Source organism: Lampetra planeri, chromosome 59 (assembly GCF_965212315.1).
Source record: "Lampetra planeri chromosome 59, kcLamPlan1.2.h2, whole genome shotgun sequence".
NCBI lineage: Eukaryota > Metazoa > Chordata > Hyperoartia > Petromyzontiformes > Petromyzontidae > Lampetra > Lampetra planeri.
This window is the reverse complement of record NC_136165.1, coordinates 3,949,047-3,973,617: the sequence shown is the minus strand read 5'-3', so window position 1 is coordinate 3,973,617 and position 24,571 is coordinate 3,949,047. Positions and strand designations below refer to the sequence as shown.

The following is a 24,571-nucleotide window of genomic DNA, read 5'->3' as shown; positions in this document are numbered from 1 at the left end:
AACGCAAGCAATCATCATCAGGTGTGAAAACCACAACGAGATTTTTTTTGAAAAAACCGCCACTTTTTTCAAAAATGGTCTTGTTGTGGTTTTCACACCTGATGATGATTGCTTGTGTTGCAATCGAAACGTCGTGAGAATTTGTATTGTTTTATTATTTTAGTATTTCCCTTCTACGTGACTTTACCGAAAGAACCAAGAATATAATTACGTACTAATAGGGTTTTCCCCCTTTTTGCTGGCAACAAAACTGACACCTTTTGCAAGGAATCATGTTCTGCTGAGCATCCCGAGATCCGACGATACCACATTAGGCAACATCTTGATGGTGATGTTGTCTGTTATAAGGCGACGCTTGCCTTGAGAGCACAAAAACGTGTACAGTAACAAGGGGGTGGTTCCAGATGTCTCGCGAACGCCATTTTTAATTATCTGAAAAGTTCATATTTTTTTTGTATACCAACGGACGTGAAAACGGAAATTAATGAGCAAAGGAAAAACAATGTTAGGGGTTAATTAATTGGGGGTCACAAGCCATCTGGACCACCCTGTACAGTACTGTAGTCGGCTACGGGTGGCCTTTTAATCGGTGCTATTTAGACTCTTCGTCCATACCTCCCCCCCCCCCGTTCTGTACATGGTATTGTCCGATTATCCTTCTATCTGTGCTATTTGGACTCTCCTTGCATACCCCCCCCCCTCCATAATGTACATGGTACGGTCCGATTATCCTTCTATCTGTGCTATTTGGACTCTCCTTGCATACCCCCCCCCCCTCCATAATGTACATGGTACGGTCCGATTATCCTTCTATCTGTGCTATTTGGACTCTCCTTGCATACCTCCCCCCTTCCATTATGAAGATGGTACGATCCGATTATCCTTCTATCTGTGCTATTTGGACTCTCCTTGCATACCTCCCCCCTCCATTATTCAGATGGTACGGTCCGATTATCCTTCTATCTGTGCTATTTGGACTCTCCTTGCATACCTCCCCCCTCCATTATGAAGATGGTACGGTCCGATGGGCCATTAAGCGAGAGGCGGGTGGTGTTGAGCAGCCAGTGGGTGTGGGTGGGTGGGGGTGGCTGCAGGATTAGATGCTGTCGCGTGGGTGGGCTGATGTTGCAGGCCCTGCGAGTGCTGGGCAGGGCAGGATTTCTGGTCTCCAATTTCCCAGGATGATGTTGGAATGTGCGAGCCAACTGCTCTGTGATTGCGTCTGTGTGTCTGTGTGTGTGTCTATTTGTGTGGGGAGCGGTCGTGTAGCGGGTTAGTGGGCGCTGCGCTACGAACCCAGGGTGATACGGGTTCGATTCTCGCTCACGGCCAACACCAGTGACAATAATCTGAACTGGCTCTGGGCCTCCCCTAGGTCGGCTCGGCCTCAGATGAGTAACTGCTGCAATGTGTAAAGCATCAGGTGGCCTGGCGTGGTGATGACCACCCACCCCCTCGTGACAGCACTTGCTCCAACAATCTGTTGAAGCTATACGGGGGATCTTTGTCGTGGAGGTGGGGTGGAGGGTGAATTTCTGCACCCCGAATGCACGCATATGGACATTGACATCGGTAAAAGGCGCACAACTTGAAGAAGGCAGCAAAAAAACCCTGACCCTACATCTGGTCAAACCCATAATAAAACCCTAATAATGCGTGTTGGCGCAGTGGTGAGCGCGTGATGCGCCGAGTTTGGTTCCTGGCCATGGCTAACATCGGTGGGGTGTAATTTCTGGACCGATCCTCCACTGTTCCGCCAACCCGCACTGACCAGCATGGTGAAGTATGGCTAAAAATGACCCATTTTGGGGAGGCCTTCATCCGGCAATTCATCATATTCTTCTGCCATGGTCAATCCACTGCTGCACGAAGGCCCTCCCCGAACAGCTGCTGGTGGTGGGGGGGGTGGGGAGTGAGGTTTGGGCTGGTGGTGGGATGAGGGCGGGCGACCTCCGTGTGAGTCTCGTTATCAGGGCCCTAACGAGAGAGAGCCCTGCCTCTCCGGCCGGCACGGATTAACTTCGAGTGCCTCTTATCGGTGGGGGGGGTGGTGGGGGCCCGGGGCCGTGGCGCAAACACCACCGCACGCGACTTATTGCGCCGTGCCGATTCGAACTCGTGCACCGCATTCGCGCGTTTCGCTCGGTCATTCTGATGGACCGCGTTAGTTCTGAGACACCGATGCAGTGACAATCGCACACACACACACAACAGACTTAAAAAAAAGCTATTGGGCGATTTTTATTTTATCAAGTAAGGCCCACTAAGCCTATATAACTCTTTTTCAGAAGTCGTCTGGTTATCACAAATGGTAGTTCAACGAAGTTTGCTTATCGTCATATGGAAATTTATAGCAGCCAAATACTCTAAAATCGCACACGTTGGTTGGAAACGCGGAGGGAAAAACCTGAGGACCCGGAGAAAAAAATCCACGTAACCACGGGGAGAGAGAGAGACACACACACAAAACTCCAAATATACAACAGGCTTCAGGGTCGGGATCGAAGCCACGACCTCCTGAATACCAGGAGAGGTAGTTACATCTCCAACACTGGCCACAATCGATTCCCCGGCCCCCCGCTGTTGGTTTGGCTCAGTCGGAGGGTCTGTATGTGCATATGCTGCATATACAAAATTGTTCTTCTGTCCATCTCACCATCGGCTCTCCGATTGGCCAAAATTAGGTCAACATGGGTGATTGTTGTTGTTGTTGATGCAGGAGCTCTGAAGCCAGCCTTGCGCGCGCGACGCGTGACATAATACCTGCGCGTATTAGACGTGTCACGCATCGCCCTCTGGATAAAATATATTCAATTCTCTGAATCGACTTTATTTGATTGCGTCGTTTCTCGTTGGTTCCGCCTCGACTGCGCGGCTTCGCGCGAATAATCCGCGGTGCTCGTGAGCGATCGATTCTGAGGCTCGCGGCGCGATTCGACGCGTTTGCCTCGAGCGCGGGAGGAGCGAAAAAGCGGGGATCGACATCAAGCGACGTATCGGCGCGTCCTGCCCGACCCCCGAACGCCGACGCGCCCGGCCCGCTCATTCTGGGCCACATCCACCCAACGGTGAAAACGGGGCCGCGTGCGTGAACACGACATCGTGAGCGCGCGCGGCCGCCAGGCTTTGGCACGCGTGCGCGCGCTTGTTGAACACTTTCCGCGCCGTACGCCACCAACCGTGCTCCAATCGGAGGTGCGCGGGAAAATCGACGTGGCCCTGCCATGGAAGCGTGGAATTTCCACTTCCACGCTTTCATGGCTTCCAAGCGGGGGAAGGGAGGGAGGATGAGCACCGCCCATTGTTTGTTGAGGCGGGAGTTTTGCCTCGTATTGTTTGTGATCTCCCTTTATAGGCTTGACATTGCCCAAAGTAGGGGTGCACCTGGCGCGTTGTGCAATCGTGTGTACCCGTTGTTGAGCAACACCCGGGCGATGCGGCTAATTCCAAGGCATTGTGATCTCGAGAGTTGCCTGGCATGACCCGATGTGTTCGTTATTACGATAGCTGTATAAATAAGATGATTGAAATTTGTTTGACAGTGACGGCGGTGGTGGCGGCGGCGGTTAGCGCTACGCTGCGCTACGAACCCGGCGACCCGAGTTCGATCCCTGCTCACGACCAACGCCGGTGACGATTATCTGAACCGGTCCTGGGCCTCCCCTAGGTCGACTCAGCCTCAAATGAGTACCTGGTGCGGTGTGCAAACATTGCCACTGGGGAGTCAAAGGTCGTCGGGCGTGGTGCTGGCTACCAACCACCTCGTGTGCCGTGCCGGCCTTCATAGGTGCTCACTTAACAGCACTTGCCCCAACAGTCTGTTCAGGCTATACGGGGGATCCTTGTCTTTGGTGGTGGTGTCACAGGCCGTCCCGAATTAAACGCGAGCGACTGGCAGTGGGCTTCGTCCGCTTTTTATCGGCCTTGGTGTCACACTCCTTAGGAGGCGGATTACTCGGTGCGCTGGTGATGGGGATCGTATGCTGGCAAGTGTTTAGTTTGAGAGTGCAGTCTACTGCCACAGGAGTGAAACCCATTCAACATGCGGGCCCACATCGTTGAAGGCCCCCCAAATTCGACGCGTATTTTTTTTCTTCAGATTTTATAGTTGCAAGCACAGCAGGAAGTTCTTGGAGAGCATTCGCCGGAGGGCATTTGGCCTACTCCTCCAAACCGGCCAGACGTGTCAGAAAAGAAGCGAATAATCCACACTTTACCCCCCCCCCCGCCAACACTCACAACCTGCCACTCGACTAGCCGCGGTGAACCGATTTACGCTGCCGGGTGGACAGAGGTGCGGTGCTGGGGGGAGGTGGGGTTGGCGGGCGGGGGGGGGCGGCCTCAAGGGGGGGGGTAAGAGTTAAGAAACTTGTTCTTATTGTGTCATCCACCCGCCGCCGGGAGATGGAATCCAACCGGGCGGACCTATGGATGGAAGCCCAGTGGTGTGATTGTTGACCATTACCACCGAGGCGGCTGGGCTTGCAGCCACGGAGATTACCGCACACCTATAGAATACAACGCGCGTACATATAGCGATTACGAAATGGGGGTGTTGTGCTCCGAGCAGGGAGTTTGTTATATGATACCGCATCTTGGTCAGCGCTCGGGTCAGAGGCCACAAACAGCCCCCTTTCTTTTTTGTGAGCAGGGCAGCTGTGAAAAAGCGAGGCTGGGCGTAATATTTGTCGAGGCTTTTTTCTCTCTCTCTCTCTCGCTTCGCCCGATGCGAGGTGGGCCGGCGGATCGTTGCGACAGTGTCCAGAAAAATAAAACAGTTTTTATTGTTGTTTTATAGAGACGTAGATTTTCGTTTGTGGGTTTTTTTTTCTACTTCTTCAATGCGTGCAAAGCTTTTGAGTGGGCGGTCCGTCCCCCCGCGTCCTCCAGGACATGTTTGCGCCCGAAGATGACTTGCAACAATAATGGACAATGAATGCACAATGAGAATGTCGTAAATAAAACCGCCACGGACATATCCCGTGGAATCGGTTGACCTTCAGGGGTTTACGCTCCGGGTGTCCACAAAAAAAATGGGGTGCTATCCACCATTTCATTTTTGAAGATTTTCCAACGGCCCCCCTTGGCAATCGGCCGCTGGACGAAGGACTCCTGGATGCCGCACGCGGTGGTTGGAGGGGTTGATGGAGGGGTTGATGGAGGGGTTGATGGAGAGGTTGATTATGGTCTCACCCTGCACGCGAATGAAAAGATCCCCCACCCAACACCCAGCCACCCCCCCCCTGCCTATAGGCCGTAGCAGACTGCAGGGGCAAGTGCTGTTAGCGGAGCAGCACCTTCACACTCGCAGACGGTGTGTGCGTGTGTGAACATTAAATCAAACAAACGGATAAAGATCCCCCCCGTATAGACATTGCGAGGTTGTTGGGGCAAGGGCTAATAGCGGGCACCTATGAAGGCTGGCACAGCGGCACAAGGCAGGGGTGTGACAAGCACCACGCCTCGGCCGCGTTTGTCTCCCCAGTGCCGATATTTTACGGCACACTGCACCGCGTGCTGATTTGAGGCTGAGCCAACCTAGGGGAATGCCCAGGACCGTTGGGATGTTTTCCTTGTTGTTGTTGTTATCCCAATTGTGTTATTAGCGTGATGAGAATTGGATGAGGTGTCCATTCGAGCAGCGCATTACCCTTCGTTAGAAAGTGGGTCGTGGAAGAAGATAACGTTGCACTGTCTGAGGTCCCTACAAGTATATCTGCTACCCATCCCAATGCTGTGGAGATACACATGTGATGGCAGTTAAACTGAAAACACTTGCTTATTTTTTGAATATTACAGGGCTTTTTGTGCAGTCATCGGCGATCGGGATGAGACTGTCAAATGGCTACACTTGATGGACATGATTTTTAATCGGCAGGTGATTTTTCAGCCGGGACCTCCGATGGCAGTGGCTCGTTGCACTCTTGATTAAAATTAAACTTTTCATTTTAAAACACCCCCATTTGCTGAAATTGGCTTGGGTGGAAACGTAAAGGAAATCAAAGTCGGCGTGGGCAGAAAGCGTCGCAAGCAGCGCCGATGTGGAGGGCCCGATTGTTCAAGACGAACAACAAAGTGGCGGCCGAGGAACGGAACGCGCCCGAGAGGGCCGTCCGTCGAGGAGATGGAGCGATGAGATCAGCTGGTGTTCGGGGGACGCGGAGTGGATTATCACGTTGCGCGACCGTGGCGGCGGCTTCGGGAAGCCCTCATCCAGCAGTGGATTGATCGTGGCTGACGGCAACGATGACGGTGATGGATGTGTATGACACAGCCATAGAATCAGACCCCCCCCACCACCCCCCCACCCCACCGCCGCCCCCAACCCATCCAACTTTACCCGATCCACGCTCTGTGGCCCCTTTATGGACTGGTCCATCCGGCTTTGCTTTAAACTATAAAACGAAAATATGTGCATCCATTTATTACATCCTTCAGCGAAAAAATTGGCTTTCGGCGCAATGGCGATAATTGCATACCAGCCTTCAATGTTCCCACCCCCCTGTTCATTGTTTGCGACTGGGTGCGCGATACCATTCACACCTAGTGTGGCCAATAATTTTTGCTCGTCTTACAGTCCATTGCAGCTAGATTTCTCTTTGATAATCATACGATTGAGCCGGCCAAAGTCAAACCACTGCTGGATGGAGGCTCCCCCATCCCCCCCATCCCCCCCCATGCTGTGTCAAGTTTAATGGGCGGAGGTTGCTTTTGAGCGTACTTCACCAATCTGATCAGTGGTTGGTTGGTGAAGAAGGGGTTGGAGGACCGGTTTTGGATATCGCTCGCAGCCGCTGATGGCCCTGACTGGGAATCGAACCCGGGTCTAATTCTCGAAAAGAAAAACGATTGTTTGATTTGCTAGCCGATGGGAACCTCTTGGATAACGTTTGCCCGCGGACTTAATTGAATGTGTGTAGTGTACGTTTAACTTATTTCCCATCGTACGTAGCCAACCGTGCTTATTTGGGGCGTGGGAGGGATCTCTGTCTAACTCTATGGGTCTTTATGTAACTCTGGATCTCTGTGTAACTGTAGATTTATATGTTATAGCTCCATGGATCTCTACGTAACTCTGTGGATTCCTACGTAACTCTGTGGATCTCTATCTAATACCTTGAATCTCTTAAGTCACTCACTGCAATGCCCTTGTAGCTGCTACTACTGCTGACGGCCTGTCCGTCCTTGTATCAGAGCTGCTCAACTCATTGGGGGCATTCCTTACTTTTTAAGGCCCACCCAGCCATCTAGCTATTTTTCACAAGTGACCTGGCTATCACAAATGACAGTCCAATGCAGTGGCTTATCACGTGGAAATTTACAGCAGCCAAATACTCTAAACGCACATTTCTAAATGTGGAGGGAAAACCGGAGGACGCGGAGAAAAACCCACGTGACCACGTGCAAAACTCCAAATATACAGCAGGAGTCATGGTCGGGATCGAACCCGCGACCTCCCGTGTACCAGGCGAGGTAGTTAACATCTCCTAGCCACCGCGGTGGGACATCGTGTCACCTTGCCGGGCTGAAACAAATTCATGAAAATCTCACTCGTACGGCGCAGCGCCGGCCAAGATTTCTACCACGGACTGCTTCTCCAGAGCGCGGTTCGACGTCGGAGAGATATCATAAAATTTCAGCCTCGTCGTGTTTCGCATTGTGTGTGCGGCGGGCGGCCTGGGTTGCGTCGCGTCGCATTACAATGTCGCACACGTCCCGAGCACAATGCAAACACAACAGCAACAGCTGCCTTATTGACTCGGCGTGCGTGGGCCCGCGCCGAATCGTTGGTAACCCCGTTTGGTACGAGCCTAGCCCCCCCCCCGCCCCCCGAGCGTTCGCAACGCTGGCTGCCACTACCGCCTTTACCACCGCCACCACCACCTCCACCACCGCCTCTACCGCCACCACCACCACCGCCTTTACCGCCACCACCGCCTCTACCACCACCACCACCGCCTCCACCACGACCTTCACCACCACCGCCTCTACCACCGCCTCTACCACTGCCTCTACCACCACCTCCACTACCGCCTTTACCACCGCCTTTACCTCCACCACCGCCTTCACCACCACCTCCACCACTGCCTCTACCACCACCACACCGCCTCGACCGCTACTGCCGCCACCAGCGCTTCCATGACCGGAACCACCGCCACCTCCATCACCGCCACCACCGTGTCCACCACCGTGTCCACCACCACCACTCAGCCCCTCCGTGGGGCATGCAACGGAACTTGCCCGGCGCGGCGTGATCCCAAGGGTTTCACGTTTTGTCGCTTGCAGTGCCGCATCCACCGACTCGAGTTGTAAAGCGCCGTCGCCAATCGCCACGTAACATTTTTCGCTCTGGAGAGAGCGGGAAGACTGCTCGGCCGTTGCATAAAAACCGTAGTTTTATGATGCTGCTGCTGCAGCTGTTTGCTGCGTCCCAGCGCTCACGTTTGCAACGTATGCACTGTGTTGAACTTCTTTCACGCCGTACGTAGCCAACCGTGCTAATAGGAGGTACGGGGGAAGGACAACAAACTAGACACAAATTCAGTTCTGAAGAAATACGTTTTCAACCTAGATGATTTTAAAGTACATGGCTCCCAGTGCCTTCCTAATATCGGAAGGAAGAGCATTCCAGATGGCCCCGGGGTAGCGCATCTGAAAGCGCGCGATGCAGCGACCGTCTTTGTAACGATAGTAATGATCAGACATCACGTGTTCTTTGGAATCTGAACTTCTTTCGCACCATTCGTAATCAACCGTGCTAATCGGAGGTAAGGAAGAGAACGCTGTGTAACTGTAGATCTCTCTGTTGTAGCTCCATGGACCTTTACGTAACTCCGTGGATCTCTACGTAACTCCGTGGATCTCTACGTAACTCTGTGGATCTCTACATAACTCCGTGGACCTCTACGTAACTCTGTGAACATCTACGTAACTCTGTGGACCTCTACGTAACTCCGTGGATCTCTACGTAACTCTGTGAACATCTACGTAACTCCGTGGACCTCTACGTAACTCCATGAATCTCTGCCTAATACTTCGAGTCTCTTAAGTAACTCACTGCCTGACCGGAGTTCGCGTGATGGTGGTTTGCACTCCTTGCAAAGTGGAGCGGCCTGAAATGTTAGTCGCGCGTCGGGCGCCAATGTTTGTTTCGGTTTCGCGCATGTGGCGCGCGGGCGAGCGTTTTGTTTCCGCGCGCGGCGTCCGACGTTCCGCTCGAAGTCCCGCAAAAGCCGCCGGGCGCACACGCGTGGAGCGGAACGTCGGACGTGCGCGTGTCGAACGACGGCGCGTCTCCCGTCTCTATCTCTCGCTACGCGTGCGTGCGTGCGTGCGCGTGAAATGTTCCTGCGTGCAAGATGCATGGGGAGAGAGAGAGAGAGGGGAGAAGGGGTTGGGTGGAGGAGGGGGGGGGCGAGATGTAATCACGTGCTCACAGGGGACAGTCACATCCCAAAATAAATGATAAGCGGAGAGCTGTCCCGGCCCTGGCTCGCCGCTTGGGTGATGTGGTTGAGGCTGTGGGGGGGGGGGTGAGGCAAGGGAGTTGGGGGAGGAGGAGGGGGGTGGTGGTGGTGGTGCTATTGGAGGAGAAGTAAGAATTCCCAAAGTAAACTCCGCTCCGCAGACAGGTGCAGCAGGGGCCCGAGGAGTTTAAATGGAGCCTGGCGTCAGAGTGGCGGCCGGGCCCGAAGGGAGGCCGGAGGGGAAGCTGCCGAACCGTCCTTCCCCAACAGCCCCCGAAATGACCGCCGGCTTGACCCCCGCGTCGCCCCCCACCTCCCGCTCCATCCCCCCTCCACCTCCCTCGCTCGCTCGAAGCTCCGGCGTTGGGCACGGCGGCCGTGGTCTAGGTGCTCGCCGCGCCGCGCGCGTGCCACCCAATCTAGATTTGAAGCTTTCGTGACTGCAGGAATCCATACTCTTTGGTTCTTTCGGTAAAGTCACGTGGTGTGGTATCGTGTGTGCCACCCACTTGATGTTTTTGCTCCTGCTGCGGTGCCGCCGGGCTGCCCGCCGTGTTGGCGAGCGACGGCAACAAAATTAAATTGGGCGAGTTATTTAAAAAAAAAATTGGCGATGAGTGGTGGGGTGGGCACTCCCCCCCCCCACACACGCAGCAGCAGCAGCGGTCCCTCCACCGCTCTGGCGATCCGCGCCCAGCCGCCCCCGTGGGCTGATGATGCGACCTCCGCTCGCCACTCGCTCGGCCCCCTGTTCAACGTCCATGAATGCAGCCCTGTGTGGCGAATCGCGGCCTCGCCTTGCCGCACCTCAACCCCACACACCCCGCGCGCCCCCAGCAAGCCGGCCTCCTCCCGTGACGTGGCGGGTGGCAGATACCGCAAACGAGGCGGCGGCGACGACTTCCCCGCCGGAGCCGATTTCTGTTCTGCGGCTCTTGCCCTCTCTCTCTCGCCTTTTTGACGACACGTGGGGCATTGTTACCCCCCCCCCCCCCCGGTGTTAAAAGTTTTAGATGTACCCACTGGATGCGGCTATTACTGATGGAACCGTGCAGGGGGGGGAGGGGGAACGCCGTTTCGGTTTTGGTGTGAGGTGGCGTGGATTGGCAGCGGAAGTGGGGGGGTGGTGGTGGGGGAGGAACCCCCTCTCCCCACCTCCCCCCCACCACCTCCCCACCACCACCTCCCCCCCACCACCTCCTACTCCCCCCACCCACCTCCCCCCTCCGTGCGATCCTTTAACGCAAATCCACTGGAGTCTTGAATGCGAAGGGGAGGTTATGGATTTATTATTGAGTGGACAGAACAGAATAGAAAGGCGAGAGAGGTGGAGGGGGGGCGGCGGGTAGAGGGATGAGATAGGAGAGAGACAAAGGTGGACAGGGATCGGAGATGATAGTACATTAAGGTAGCGTCAAGAGGAGGAGGAGTGAGTGCGTGAATGGGGGGGGGGGTGCGGATGTGTCCAAGAGAAGACATTGGGTAGATGGCAGAGTGTGGTCACATAAAGGGGCCGCAAAATGGAGAGATGTCGTATCTCAGAGAGAGAGATCGCGGGGGAGAGAGTGAATGAGCGAGCGAGCGAGCGAGAGAGTAATTTTCCATGCATTATTTACTGGGATCGTACCGGCTAGTTGGGTTTATTTTTTTTTGGGCTGGGGGGGTGGGGGGGATGCGGGACCGTAATTGTACCGAATGATTCCTCATGCATTTTTTATGGGGGTGCGGGGGGGGGGGCACGCGCCTTTCAAAATTCACATGGGCGCATGGAACTCGACCACGCGGCTTGACCGGGGAAAACGAACGCCGGGCACGTAAACAATAACAACAACAGCAGCAGCAGCAGCAAAAGAGAGAACGCGTTCAAAATAAATATCTTTATAACAATAAAAGCCGGCGATTGTGACCACAAAGGCGAAGCGAGTCCGCCGTCCGTGCCGTGGCCAGGTGCGGGCAAGATCGGCCGAGCGAGGGGCCAGCTGCCGTCGCTTTAATGGACACGGCGACGAACTCACCATTGTGATCCTCGGGTTTGCTCTCTCCTTTTTTTGTGAATAATAAAATAAACACCCCCCCGCCCGCCTCCCGCCTCCGCCACCGCCACCACCCCGGCATGGCACAATGAGAGAGTCTCTGGCCGGAGCCGAGAGCTCCCGCACCTCGCTATGAATATACAGCATTGATTATTAACTTTGGCGAAAAAGCTCAAAGGTCATGCGAGGTGTGGGGGAGAGGGGGGCCGGTTATTTTTTATCATGCAATATTGATTCCCCCCCCCCCTTCTCCACCTAGCCCCCACCCCCTACCCTCCACCCCCTCTCCCTCGCTCCCTTCTCCCTCCCTTGCGTCCCTTTTGTGGGTTCTGTATCGAAAAGGGGGATGTGGGTAGGGGGCTGCCGGGAAGGAGGGGGGTGGTTGAGCTCTCGCGTCTTATTTAACGCGTTTTAGAGCCCGCCGCTCTCTCGCACGATCGTTCGTCGGCTCGCCGGGCGCCGTGCGTGCCGTGCGATGGGCGACGGTTGTCGTGGGGGGGGGGGCTGGGGGGGGGCTGGGGGGGGGCTCCCCAACGATCGCGATGTCCGGCCGGCGGGACGTCGCTGGGCCGCGACGATCGTTGTCCCGTGACCCCCGCTAAATGTTTTAGCCTTTTTTTTTTGTTAAACGACACGCGGGTTTGTGAGTCGCGGTTGAGTTTGCGCTCTCTGCACTCTTCGCTTGGGTCCTTGCGGACATGTCGATGATTATTACACTGGTCAACAACAACAAAAAACATTTTTTTCTGGCCTGGACTTTTGCAGCTGTTTTAGACTAATTTCAGGGTGCTGATTCCATATCTGACCTTAGATTTGCTCTATCACATCTCATTTTTATGCTATCGGCATACCCCATTTTCATTGATTTTACCCGAAATTAACTCTGTCACTTATGATTGCAAGTTGTTGCGAGTCAGTGACTGCTTTAGTGTTAAAATACGGTGCTGTATTTTTAGGATAGTGTATTTATAATATCATTTTATGTAGATATCCACATTTATTTAATATTTTTCTTCTGCAGTTTTTATTGAAAATGCAATATTTGTTATTTCTTTCGGGAGGCTCCTGTTTTGGGGCAGCTTGTTGAGGTTCCATCCGCGAGTGTTTGGGCACGTGGCAACAAGTCACGAGTGCCCAGAGAAAGCCCCGCTCGTGTCGAGCGGATGCCACTGAACGCTCCGCGCTGATGCATTCAATCGCTTAGACTGCCATCACGTGGTCACCTCGATGGCCCAAGCCTATGACACCTGGTATTTCTCCAAGGGGCAGTGTTCTCATCCAAGTACCATCCAGGCTCAAAATTCCCTGATTTAAGCTTCCAATAGGGATGGGAGATCGGGTGACTTGGGCGTGACGTTTCGCCGGAGGGAAGTCACGGTGCGACATAGTCACGCGGGCGCTGCTGCTGCTGTTGCTCCTGCTGCTGCTGCTGCTCCTGCTGCTGCTGCTGCCTGCGGGAGTCCCAGCAGAAGGTCGTTTCTGCAACTCATGACGCGACTCAAACTGCACCACGGTGATATAATTTTCGATACATTTAAGTCCGTCTTTAAATCTCACTTTGTCGACCTGTCATTGACCCACGCGCCTAGTTCTGGCTGTGTACCCTGCAGGTTTTGAGTGAGTGGGTGAGTTGGTGAGTGGGTGGGTGAGTTGGTGAGTGGGTGGGTGAGTTGGTGAGTGGGGGGGTGAGTGAGTGGGTGAGTGAGCGAGTGAGTGAGTGGGTGGGCGAGCGGGTGATTAAGTAAACTGGCCTTTTTCCCTCGCCTAGTCCTGGCCGTGTACCCTGCAAGCTCTGTTGATTTCCTGCCATCCATACACGGCGCATCGGTGGGATCTACGGATGAAATACAGCGCTTTTCAAATGTCAATAATGATTATTAAATTAATTCCCATCTACATACTTTGGAGCATCCTGTTCCCAAGACTTGTTCACCTTTCCCATAAAAAACTTATTTTTAGAGGCGGCCGTTGTACAAACAAGTGATATAATTTATACAAACAGCTCGCGCAAATCCCCAAAATATTTTTGCCTTTCCAGATTGGAATAAATCATTCGTCTCGGCCCTTCGTTAAGCCACTGCTGGATGACGTCCCATTCACGCAACGGCAGGCATTAGCAGCGGCTGTTGAGCGTTGGGAAAAACGGTAAAACGTGACCAGGATTTTCGAATGAAAAACCAGGGGTGGATACCATTCGAATCAACCGAGATCTCATTGTGCGATGGTGACACGGCCCCGTCTAGCGCTGGCACGAAGGCTGCTCTTGATTAAGGCTTCGCCGGGCGGGGTTGGGCAGTGCCAACCGTCGTTGGCTCTCTCTTCGTCAGGATAATTACTTTCATCTTCACTCGGTAAAAGATGACAATCATTGGCAGTGTTACTCCTCCACCTCCCTCCCTGCAGCAGTGGATTGACCACGGCTGATGCTGCCACCGCCGCCGACAACGACGGTTCAAAGCGACGTTCGCTCACTTAGCCCCCGTTGAGAACCCGTTGAGATTCGTGATCCGCCTCCGTAAGGAGGAAAGGCGATCGAGCGCGTTCATGTCGCCCACGTGCTGAGCTGCTGCTCGCCATGAGCCTGCGACGGATGCCCCGTGATCTGTCGGAGCCGCCCGTGTCAAGGTCCTTGGTTAATCATCTCCAGGCGCTCCGTGCCCGCTCGCTCTGCGACGTCGACGGGGGCGACCGGGGTGGCTCCACGTGGTTGACGGGGGTGGGGGGGGGGTCACCTGCTCCCCCGTGCGTGCGACGGCGCGCGGGAGCTTTGCCCGCGCGTCGTCGCGATAGCTCCGTGGGGGGCGACGATTTTCGGCGCTTCCCCCCCCCCCCCGTTCCCCCCCCCCCCCATTCCCCCCTCCCTCCCCCTGCGCTGAAGGCAGATGACGCAGCGACGTGCGCAGGGAACGTTTTGCGTGTCCTACCTCCTCCGCGCTGCGGGTCGCAACGCTTCTTATTGTTCTTATTCTTCTCTCCCATCGACTCGCTCACGCGCTCGCTGCCTTGTGCGCTCGCTCGCCCTGCAATTTACTCGCTCGCACCGCTTCTCTTTCTGCTTCTTTTCTTTGCACTACTCCGTTTGGGAATTGGCTCGTTCGCTCGCTCGCTCGCTCGCCACACCGCAAGGGGACGGTGCTCATCGCTGATTCCTTCCCCAGTGTCTCTTCTCACTCACTCCAGTCACTCGCTCACCCGCTCCCCCCGCTTCCTCACCACTTAACGACGCATACACCCCCACCCCCCCACCGCCACCCCCCACTCATAACTCATCATGAAAGATTTCACAGCATCCATTGAAATTGCTCGCGACTCAAAAGGCAGCGTTGCATTTCACCTTTTTGAAGGCGCATTTCACTCGCACAGTGTCAACATTGCTTGGGGGTAAGTGAATCAACGATCCCGGGCACCTCTTCCGGAACTCTGATGATGATCATATGACAGGGGTCTTCACCGTCCACTCCGGTGCTCACCGTTGCAGCGCACTACCATAAATTCTCGGCGCGGCCGACGGGACCCTTCCGAAACCGCCACCGCACATTCCATTCCCATAGATCGATCGATCGATGGATCTCCCGCCCCCCTCCTTCATCGATCCTGACGCGCCGATTGCACCCGCCAGCGCACGCGCCCCTGAAGAGACATGGCCTCGGGGATTGAATAGAAGGCCCGAGGATGGAATAGTAGGGCTGAGGATTGAATATCAATCCGGCGGGCGGCTTTCTAGGCGTCCGCCATCCCCCACCACCACCACCACCCACGTTATCATCGCCGTTGCAGCGGTGTCGTGCTTACGATTCGAGTGGCTTTGAAGCGACCGATCCCCTCCCTTTGCCCGGTTGGGAGAGAGCCGGTACCTCGCCATGCGATACCCTCCTGAAAAGCGACCTCTCGTTGTTTGGGGAATTAAAAAAAGGTGGGGGGGGGGGGACGCGGGTGAACTAAAACAAAAACATAGCGAAAGAAAAAATTCCCGGCCGGAGCTTTTTCTTTTTTTTTCTTCCCTCTCCTTTCTTTATAAGTTGTTGACTGAAGTGCTTTTCGGTGTCGAGGGTGAGAAACGTCTGCGGTGGTATCGAGGCATGACCACGGCCTCTCTCTCGCGCGCCCCCCCCACTCTACCCAACGCTCTCCCGCGATTCCTTTGGGGAAAAACGAGACTCCTGAAAACGAGATTTCTTTCTCCTCCTTGTCACCGCCGCCGCCGTCATCGTCGTCGTTGTTGTGGTTGGGGTGTGGCACATGGGCAGTTCCGGCGGAGGCGCTGCGAGATCAGCGCTCGGCAAAGAAGAGCCGGGGTTCGCTTTACAATTTTTAAAAAAATAATTTTCTAGCCCCTCAAATTGCCTCGTCTTTTCGGTCTACTGCCCCGTACAAAGCAGAAGACAGCCCCGTTGGCCAACAACATTGTTTGGCCACATTAGTCACTCTCTTGCGTGTGCCATATGATGATAATGATGATGAGTAGTTTAAAAATATATATATTTGGGCCTTGTGGCATAGGATGCTTTGTCTGCGTCAAACTCCAAATGTATTTGAGAGATTTTGAACGTTCTCTCTCCCCGTGGTGGTCGCCACGTGAACTTTTCTCCCGGTTCCTCCGTGTTTGTTTCTCGTCTTCCCCTTCCACGTTTCTTAATCGACATCACCGCGTTTCGAGTATTTGGCCGCTGGCACATTTCCCGCGAGATAAGCCACTCTCGTTGAGCCGCTATCATTTGAGGCGGTGGGCTGTGGTGGTGGTGGTGGAGGGGGGGGGGGGCTACAATGTGGGTGGGCCTCCTGAGCCATTTATCCGGCCGATCGGCCGACCACGGCGGTGGCGGCGGGTGACTTACTTACTTACCGGTGGGACTGGTTGACTGGGCCGTGTTTACCTCCTGTCTTTCCTTTCCGCTGAAACCTGAGAGTTCGCACGCAGATCAGGCCTCTGCTTAGAGAGGTTGGGGGGCGGGGGGGGGCGGTTTAACTCGCGCGAGAGGTTTAAAAAAAAAAACACATTTGGAACGTCTCCTCTTTTCACGAGCGGAGGATGAAACGCGCGCGCGCGGATGCTTCGGAGGTTTTAATCCGACACAGGATGCTGCGCTCCGCTCAGAAACGATCCGTTCAACAACAAGCCGGGTGGTGGCGGGTTTAACGACACATCGATATTTACGCGATCTAACCCAAACAAAAATAAAAAACAATGCGCGTTGCCGTTCAGTTATTAATTTAACATCTATTTTATTGTGTTGCCCCCTCTGCAGTGTTTTTTTTTCGTTTGGGACGTCAGACCCTGAGCGAGTGGTTGTGGGTCTTGACGCTTCGATACCCTGGGGTTTGACCGCATTTTCCTGAAATGCAAAAGACACGCGTCCCTCCCGGTGTCGATAAAGTTACAGGAATCACGGAAAATGGCCTTCATCAGGCTGTTGGGGCCAAGTGCTGTTTGCGAGCAGCTCCTAAGAAAGGGTGGCGGCACTATGGCACACGAGGGAGGTAGTTGGTGGCCAGCGCCACGCCCGGCTGCCTTTGTCCGCCGATTGGCGATGTTTACTCCACACCGCATCGTATGAGTCGATCTAGGGGGAGGCCCAGGATCGATCGGTTCAGATAATCCTAACTGGTGTTGGCCGTGAGCGGGAATCGGAAGTCGGGTCACCGGGTTCACCCGCTGCACTACCGCTCCCCTTAAAACGCTCGACCACTTACTCCACCACCCGACACAGCCAATTAGTAAGGTTCGTCACGTAAACAGAACGTGCCAATTGGGTACTAGTACAGCACGCCGGTGTGTTGGAGAGCCAATCCACGACGTTTATTGGTCGCGAAAGCCTACGTGTTAAATCGGTTGCGGGCATATCGACAAAAGGTTTATCCGTTCGACCTGAAATTTTTGTGTAAATGCCATCGCGGACCACAACGGGCAGTGTGTTGACAGCAGAAGAAGAAGACGTAACAACAACAGCAGCAGCAGCAGAGCTGCAACTTGCCTGTGGACAAAACTGACGTGGAGAGATGAACGTGCAGGCCAGAATAATAATAATAATAACGACGATGATTAAGTGTCCGTTGCCACGAGCGTTGTAAACGCCCCGGGTTCGCGTTGACCTGTTGACCCCGTTGCAAGCGTCCAGTGGTAACGATCTCAACCGGTCGCTGGGTTCCCCACCCTAGGTCGACTCAGCCTCGAATGAGTACCCGGCACGGTCTTCGTGTCCGTGCGTACGTGTGTGTGTACGTGCGTGCGTGTGTGTAAACGTAGTGGGGAGCGGTGGTGCAGCGGTTAGCGCGCTGCGCTACGAACACGGCAACCCGGGTTCGATCCCCGCTCACGGGCAACGCCGGTGACGATTATCTGAACCGGTCCTGGGCCTCCCCTAGGTCGACTCAGCCTCAAATGAGTACCTGGTGCGGTGTATAAACATCGCCACTGGAAGAGACAAAGGTGGCCAGGTTATCTAGCCAAGCCTCCCATTCACCTGCGCCGTTCCGCTAACAGCACATGACAGCGCTCTGCCCCAACAGTCTGTTTATGTTGTGTGGGTGTGTGGGGGGGGGCAATCGTCTATGTAGGCTATGCGATGGAGGTGGGGTGAGTGGGGGGCGGCCGACTTGTTGTTGTCTTTGTGTTTTGCGCGTCTTGTGCAAATGCGTTGCCCCACCTGCTACGTGAAACGTGCGTTGAGCAGATCGGTGGGGAGAGCTGTAGGGTGAGCGGGTCACGGAGTTTCGTGAATAGGCTGAGTGGGGGGGGGGGTCGTGGCGGCGGGGTGCTTGGGGCTGGTTGAGGGGGGGGGGCCCAGCTCACGCCCCTGTTAGCTCAGCTTCGTCATGTGCCATTCTCTTTGCTTACTTGTGTAAATACTCCAATTAATAGATCCCGCTGCCTTATTTACACGAACGGCCCCGCGCGCCCGCCTCTCCCCCCACCACCTTCCCCCCACTAACCGCCCCCCACCGCCCCCTCCCACATCATCATCGAGCTGATGACGACGGCTCCATGAGATCCACACTTTGACACGTAGCAGCAGCAGCAGCAGCAGTAGTTAAAGCGCTTACGTGACAAATGCTTTTCATAATAAAGGATTTTGTGTTTGTTTACCGGGTTAGATCGCGTAAATATAAACGCGGCGTTGGCTTTCACTTTTGGACTCACGGTGGTGAGGTTATCTTTTTGCTCTACTTCACCGAAGACTTCTTCCGCAGTTGGTTGGCGAAATCTCGCCCGGTGAAGCTGGTTGTGATCGCCTGCGAGACGTCCTGCGAGACGTTGTAAATGTCGCGTTGGGGTTTACTCGCCATCACGCCGTGTGCGCTGGAGTGGCGACGAACTCGGCACGTTCTGTTCACGTGACAGACCTTGCTAATTGACGCATTTATTTTTCGATTTAAAGCTTTCGTGACTGCAGGGATTCATCTTCTTGGTTCTTTCGGTAAAGTCACGTAGAAGAGAGATGATAAAATAATACAAATAAAACATAATAAAATAATACAATTCTCACGACGTTTCGGCCACAACGCAAGCAGCCGTCCTCAGGTGAAGAACAGGTCTGTCGAGAAGGCAGAGTGTGTGGCCGAAACGTCGTGAGAATTATTTTATTATGTTTTATTTTTATTATTTTATTATTTCCATTCTACGTGACTTTACCGAAAGAACCAAGAAGATGACGCATTTATATTCGCGCGATCTAACCCGACCAAAAAAATAGACCTTTTATTAGGAATCGGTTGAAACCCTCCGCGCAGCAAGCAAGCAAGTAAGGAAAAAACACACCAAGGGAACGACTGAACGATTGAACGACCTCTCCGTACGAACAAAAAAAGAGTTGTACAGCCCAGTGGGCCTTACCTGGTAAAATACAAAAAAATTGTTCAATCGTTTTTTTTTTGTATGGTTCGTTTGAGAAGAGAGCCAAGGTCAGCCAACCGTCTCTTTTTCGTACGCCGGCTTTTCCATTCAGAGCGAGCCGGAGGAGAGAAAAAAAAACTATAACCAACCGTTGTGCTGTGTTACTTGCAAAAGTTCAACTTCCCCATTTTTCGAGGCGCGTTTCTTCGCTTCTCCGTCGAGGAGCCCGCCGGCGTCGTTCCGCCGCGGACGCGTCCGACCCCTAGGTAGACTCGACCTAAAGGAGGTGGGAACGCGCACCGATCCGACCGCCATCGCGAACGGCACTTTGCCCTGCGATTGCATGTTTTTGTCGCGTGTAATTTTAAATAAATACGGCGCGCAAACTGCGAATCCGGGAATTCGCATCGTCAAGTTAGAGGCCGCCAAAGTGCCGTCGCGACAAAGATCCCCGTGGTATAGCTTTCGTTAAGTAGTTTACCCCCATCCCCGCCATTTTTACAACTTGGGAACCTCAATAACAATCGGAATTTAACATAGCCTTAAGGAACGCTTGGATTTAGCATTCTTTCCAAATGAAGGCAAACCGCCCATCAGCTGCCAAAAATGCACGCAGGCTTGGGCAGATGAGCGCATGTTACGCAAGTGGCTTTGGGAAGAGGTCCTCCAAGCGTTATGCATCTTGCGTCGCGCTCGGAAACCGGTTTTCGGCGTCTCGGCGAAGACGTTCATCGTCCTGGTCGAAAATAAAAAAAGAGATCTTCTTGGTTCTTTCGGTAAAGTCACGTAGAAGGGAAATAATAAAATAATAAAAATTTCACATAATACAATTCTCACTAGTGAGAATTGTATTTTTTTTTTTCCCTTCTACGTGACTTTACCGAAAGAACCAAGGAGATGAATCCCTGCAGTCACGAAAGCTTTAAATCTAAAAAAAAAAGAGATATTTATATATATTTTTAAAACTTAACCTGCGGCAGGCCCGTCTGAAAGTCCTGCCCGCACGAGCGTCGTCGTACGGCCTTCCCTCGTTTGTGAGATTCAATTTGCGAAAGTGCACAAACGCGTCCTGATTGCCGTAGGTCGGCATGTAATTAATTATTTGCGTCCCCCCCCCCTCCCCCCCAGCGAGATGTTAACTACCTCACCTGGTGTGCAGGAGGTCGTGGCTTCGATCCCGACCCTGACGATGCCTGGAGTTTACTGGTGCCGTGATTCTCACAGCCTGTGCCGTAACGTTACCCTACATTTATCTGCGTCCTGATCACCCGTACCAATGCCGTCATTTGTTTCCTAGATGACCGGCAGCTTTGCCCCTTTTGGTGGGTGGAGGTGTGGGGGGGGTGCATCTTAATTTCATGGCGAGATGTTAATTACCTCGCCTGGTATGCAGGAGATCGTGGGTTTGATCCCGACCCTGACGCCTGCTGCTGTATATTTGGAGTTTGCGTGTCTCTCTCTCATCATCATCACGGTGGCTGGGAGATGTTAACTACCTCGCCTGGTATGCAGGAGGTCGTGGGTTCGATCCCGACCCTGACGCCTGCTGCTGTATATTTGGAGTTTGCGTGTCTCTCTTTCTCTCCGCCCCCGCGGTCGCCGTGGATGTTTCTCCGGGTCCTCCGGTTTTTCCCCCTCCACATGAAGAATCAACGTCACGTGTTCCGAGTATTGGATACTGCTATAAATTTCCACGCGATGATGATGATGATAAGCCGCTTCGTTGAGCCATCATTTGTGATAGCCAGAGTCGCTTCTGAGAAAAGAGCTACACAAGTCGGTGGGACCTTACCTGGTAAAATAACAAATCAATATTTTAGTTTCATCAATTAATGCCACGTGATTTGGCGCTCATTTGCATGCAGCCATCTAAATAACAGCGAACAAACGGAACGTCGGGTCCACGAAGCGTACTCCATAACATCGAATTTCAGAGAGAGAGAGAGAGACATAGGTTTCAGTCTTCTTGGTTCTTTCGGTAAAGTCACATAGAATGGAAATAATAAAATAATAAAAATAAAACTATAATTCTCACGACGTTTCGGCCACAACGCAAGCAGCCGTCCTCAGGTGAAGAACAGGTCTGTCCGAAAGACAGCGTCTGACACTGTCTTTCTGACGCTGTCTTTCCGACAGACCTGTTCTTCACCTGAGGACGGCTGCTTGCGTTGTGGCCGAAACGTCGTGAGAATTATTATGTTTAATTTTTATTATTTTATTATTTCCATTCTACGTGACTTTACCGAAAGAACCAAGAAGATGAATCCCTGCAGTCACGAAAGCTTTAAATCGAAATAGGTTTCAGTGTTAACAGTCTTCGCAGCACATTCCCAGCACGCAGACGCCAAAAACACTTTGGTCATAATCATCATCATCATCGCCATCATCGTCATTGCCAAATATGAGGTCAGACACGCGTGTAGGCGCGAGTGATTGCATGCCAGAATCGCGTGTACACGCGCGCGTTCGTGTGTTCCGGCCCACGTGCGCCCGTGTGTGTGTGTGTTCACCTCCGCCGTGCCCGTGTGCTCGCGTGAACTCGTGTTGAGCGTGTGTGTGCGTTGGCGCGCGTGTGTGTGCGTGCACGCCTGCAGCTCCCGTTAAGTGTGTCACTAGGTCTCCGGGCTGGATGCCAGGGCTACCGTGCGTAGCGCCGTGTTTACATGTAGTCCTTGGATGGCTGCCACTTCTGCGCCGATTGCTGGCAGCAGTCAGACCGCCCACCCCGCCCCACCGCACCACTCTCACTTCTTCTGCGGTTTTGGCACGATTTCTTGGCAGCGTAACGCTCGGCAGGCAGCCCAGCCTCTCCCGAGTCCCCTGCCAATAGAAGGTGGTGGCAGCATTCCGGCACAGATTAGTATGTTATTGACTGCGGCGTTTAGTGAACGTGCCCCCCCCCTCTCTCTCTCTCTCTCTCGTTGCCTTGCGCGGAAATCACCTGCAGGAGACGCGCGGGTAGATGTGGCTAGTGGCGGTAATTCTGCGTTCGCGTGGCAAGGGGTCGGTCCGTGCTGCCTGTTCAGCCGGTTCGGAGGGCGGCCACGGTTCATTCCTGGCCACGTGCTTTTGCAACAATAGAACTTTTTATTTTTGTTCTGGTCAACTGCTACTCTCCCGTCGGTTGATTTCGGCCCTCAAATAATAAGTGGCCGGCTGGTGTTATGGCCACCACCCGTCGTCGTCGTTGTCGTCAGCCAAAATCAATCCACTATTGGATGAAGGCCATCCCGAGCCGTCCGGCACCGGCGCATGAGCTGACTTCATCGTTTCCGATCTGGTGGACGCGTTCGCTCACTTTTTGGGCTGCACACTCAGGGTCTCGAACGCTGGCCGTCCGCTCGCCGCCCTCTCTGAACAACACGTAATGAGTACCAGCGAGCGTTTGACGACCGCCACCGCCACCACCATCATCATCATCGTCGTCGACGTAAACAACGTCGACATCGTCCATCGTCACGGAGCACAAGCGTGGCTGGGTAGGGGCGTGCGATACTGACAGCCGGCGACAGCAATCATCCACGCCGTCAATTTCCTTTCCCTGTCCGACTTGTAGGGCGCTCGCAGCTCCCGCTCGTAGACTTTTTTTTTGTGTGTCCGTGGCGGCGGTCTATCTTGGACGCAACAGCGAGGAAGAATGCGGTCTTTGTGCGTGCGTGCGTGCTTGTGTGCAATTAAGGAATTGTTAATGTCGCGCGTGTTACAATAGTGGGTAGATGGTTGGGGGGGGGGGGGTTGGGGCGGGGGGCAGTGGAAATAGCTCAAGGGACGGGGCAGTAGGACAATGGCTCGGTTCGCGCGTGGGCCCCGCTCATGCGCACGTGCGCACGTGTGCGCACGTGCGCGTGTGCGCGTGTGTGTGTGGCGGGCCGAGTGAGCGCGCGAACGCCGATGATGTTGCTGCGGCCGCCGCCGGATTCCATCGCCCCGCCGCCGCGGTTATTTAGGCTTGTGCCTGGGGACGCCCGCCACCGGCCCCCCCCCGCTCCTTTGCATTCAGAGGCCACGTCTTGTCATGAGCTTGGGGGCACCGTGGTGGCCAGGAGATGTGATCTCCCTCGAATGGTACGCAGGAGGCCCGTAGGTTCGATCCCGGACCCTGGCGATGCCTGTTGTTGTACGTGATGTCTCTCACTCTCTCTCTCTCTCACCCCCCGTGGTGGTCGTAGCGTGGATTTGACTACGGGTTCATCTGGGTTTGCCCTCATCTTCCTCCACATTTAGAATCGGCACGCTTTGAGATTCGTTGGGCCGCGACTATAAATTCCCGCGCGACATCGTCATCGGCCATTGCCACGAGCTTATCGTGTGCAGACAGGTCACGTCAGAAAAATAGCGAATATCTCCGCGGGCTTTACCTGCTTAAATAAAATAGTTGAGTTTCTTTTCATATTCCGGCAGGGCCACGGCAGCGTGCGTACAGAGAGTCGGCTTCTTCTTCTTACCGTTTGTCGAGTAATAAAATACTGAAGCATCTTCCGTGCGAACGTCGATTTGATCTTTCACCGTTCGGCATGAATGGATGTCGCGATGAGATTTGTAGCGGCCTCTAGTGGCACGCAGGGAAGTTTCTCAACCCCATTGCCTACGGCGTGTGTACGCGTTGATCATACGGGATACTTACGCGCGCGTCGCGGGCTTTCGGTATCGACGCGACGATCTTGCGATACAATAACAACAACAATAATCCATCGTGCACTTGTCCTTGAGCCAATTTCACTGCTCCATCGATTTCTTTATTTTATTTTTTTACCAGGTAAAGCCCCGCTGAGCTTAGGCCGCCGTCTGTTGTCTGAAACGACCTGGCTATCACGACGAAGCGGCTCATCATCACGTGGGAATTGATAGCAGCAGACGGATAATATGGGGGGTGGGCGTTGGGCGTTGGGCGTTGGGGGGGAGGAGATTTTTGACCATACTTCACCACTCTGGTCACTCTACGCACATCACGATCCACCGGCCCAGCATCGTGCCTGTCTCACAACTCGCCGCACGTGTTTCATTTGTCCTCATGTTTTTGCATTATGATCATTATTTGAATTGTATTGTGTTGAGGTTTATTCATGGCGTGTTGTTTTTTGAACATTTTTTACCGTCATTGTTTTAATCATCGTTATAATTTGTGCTGCTTAATCACGTGAATTATTTGCGCTTATACAAAAATAACGTTAATCATTACTACGACTACTACTATTATTATTATCATCATGCCCTCTGTGTTTCGGCACTTACACTGAACT

The 24,571-nt window shown here is 53.7% G+C and overlaps 1 protein-coding gene across 5 annotated transcripts in view; it reads left to right on the top strand.

The window, feature by feature from the left end:
* The window catches only part of LOC144736177 (uncharacterized), a 257,956-nt gene that overhangs the window by 80,115 nt on the left and 153,270 nt on the right, over positions 1-24,571 (top strand). The window lies entirely within an intron of this gene.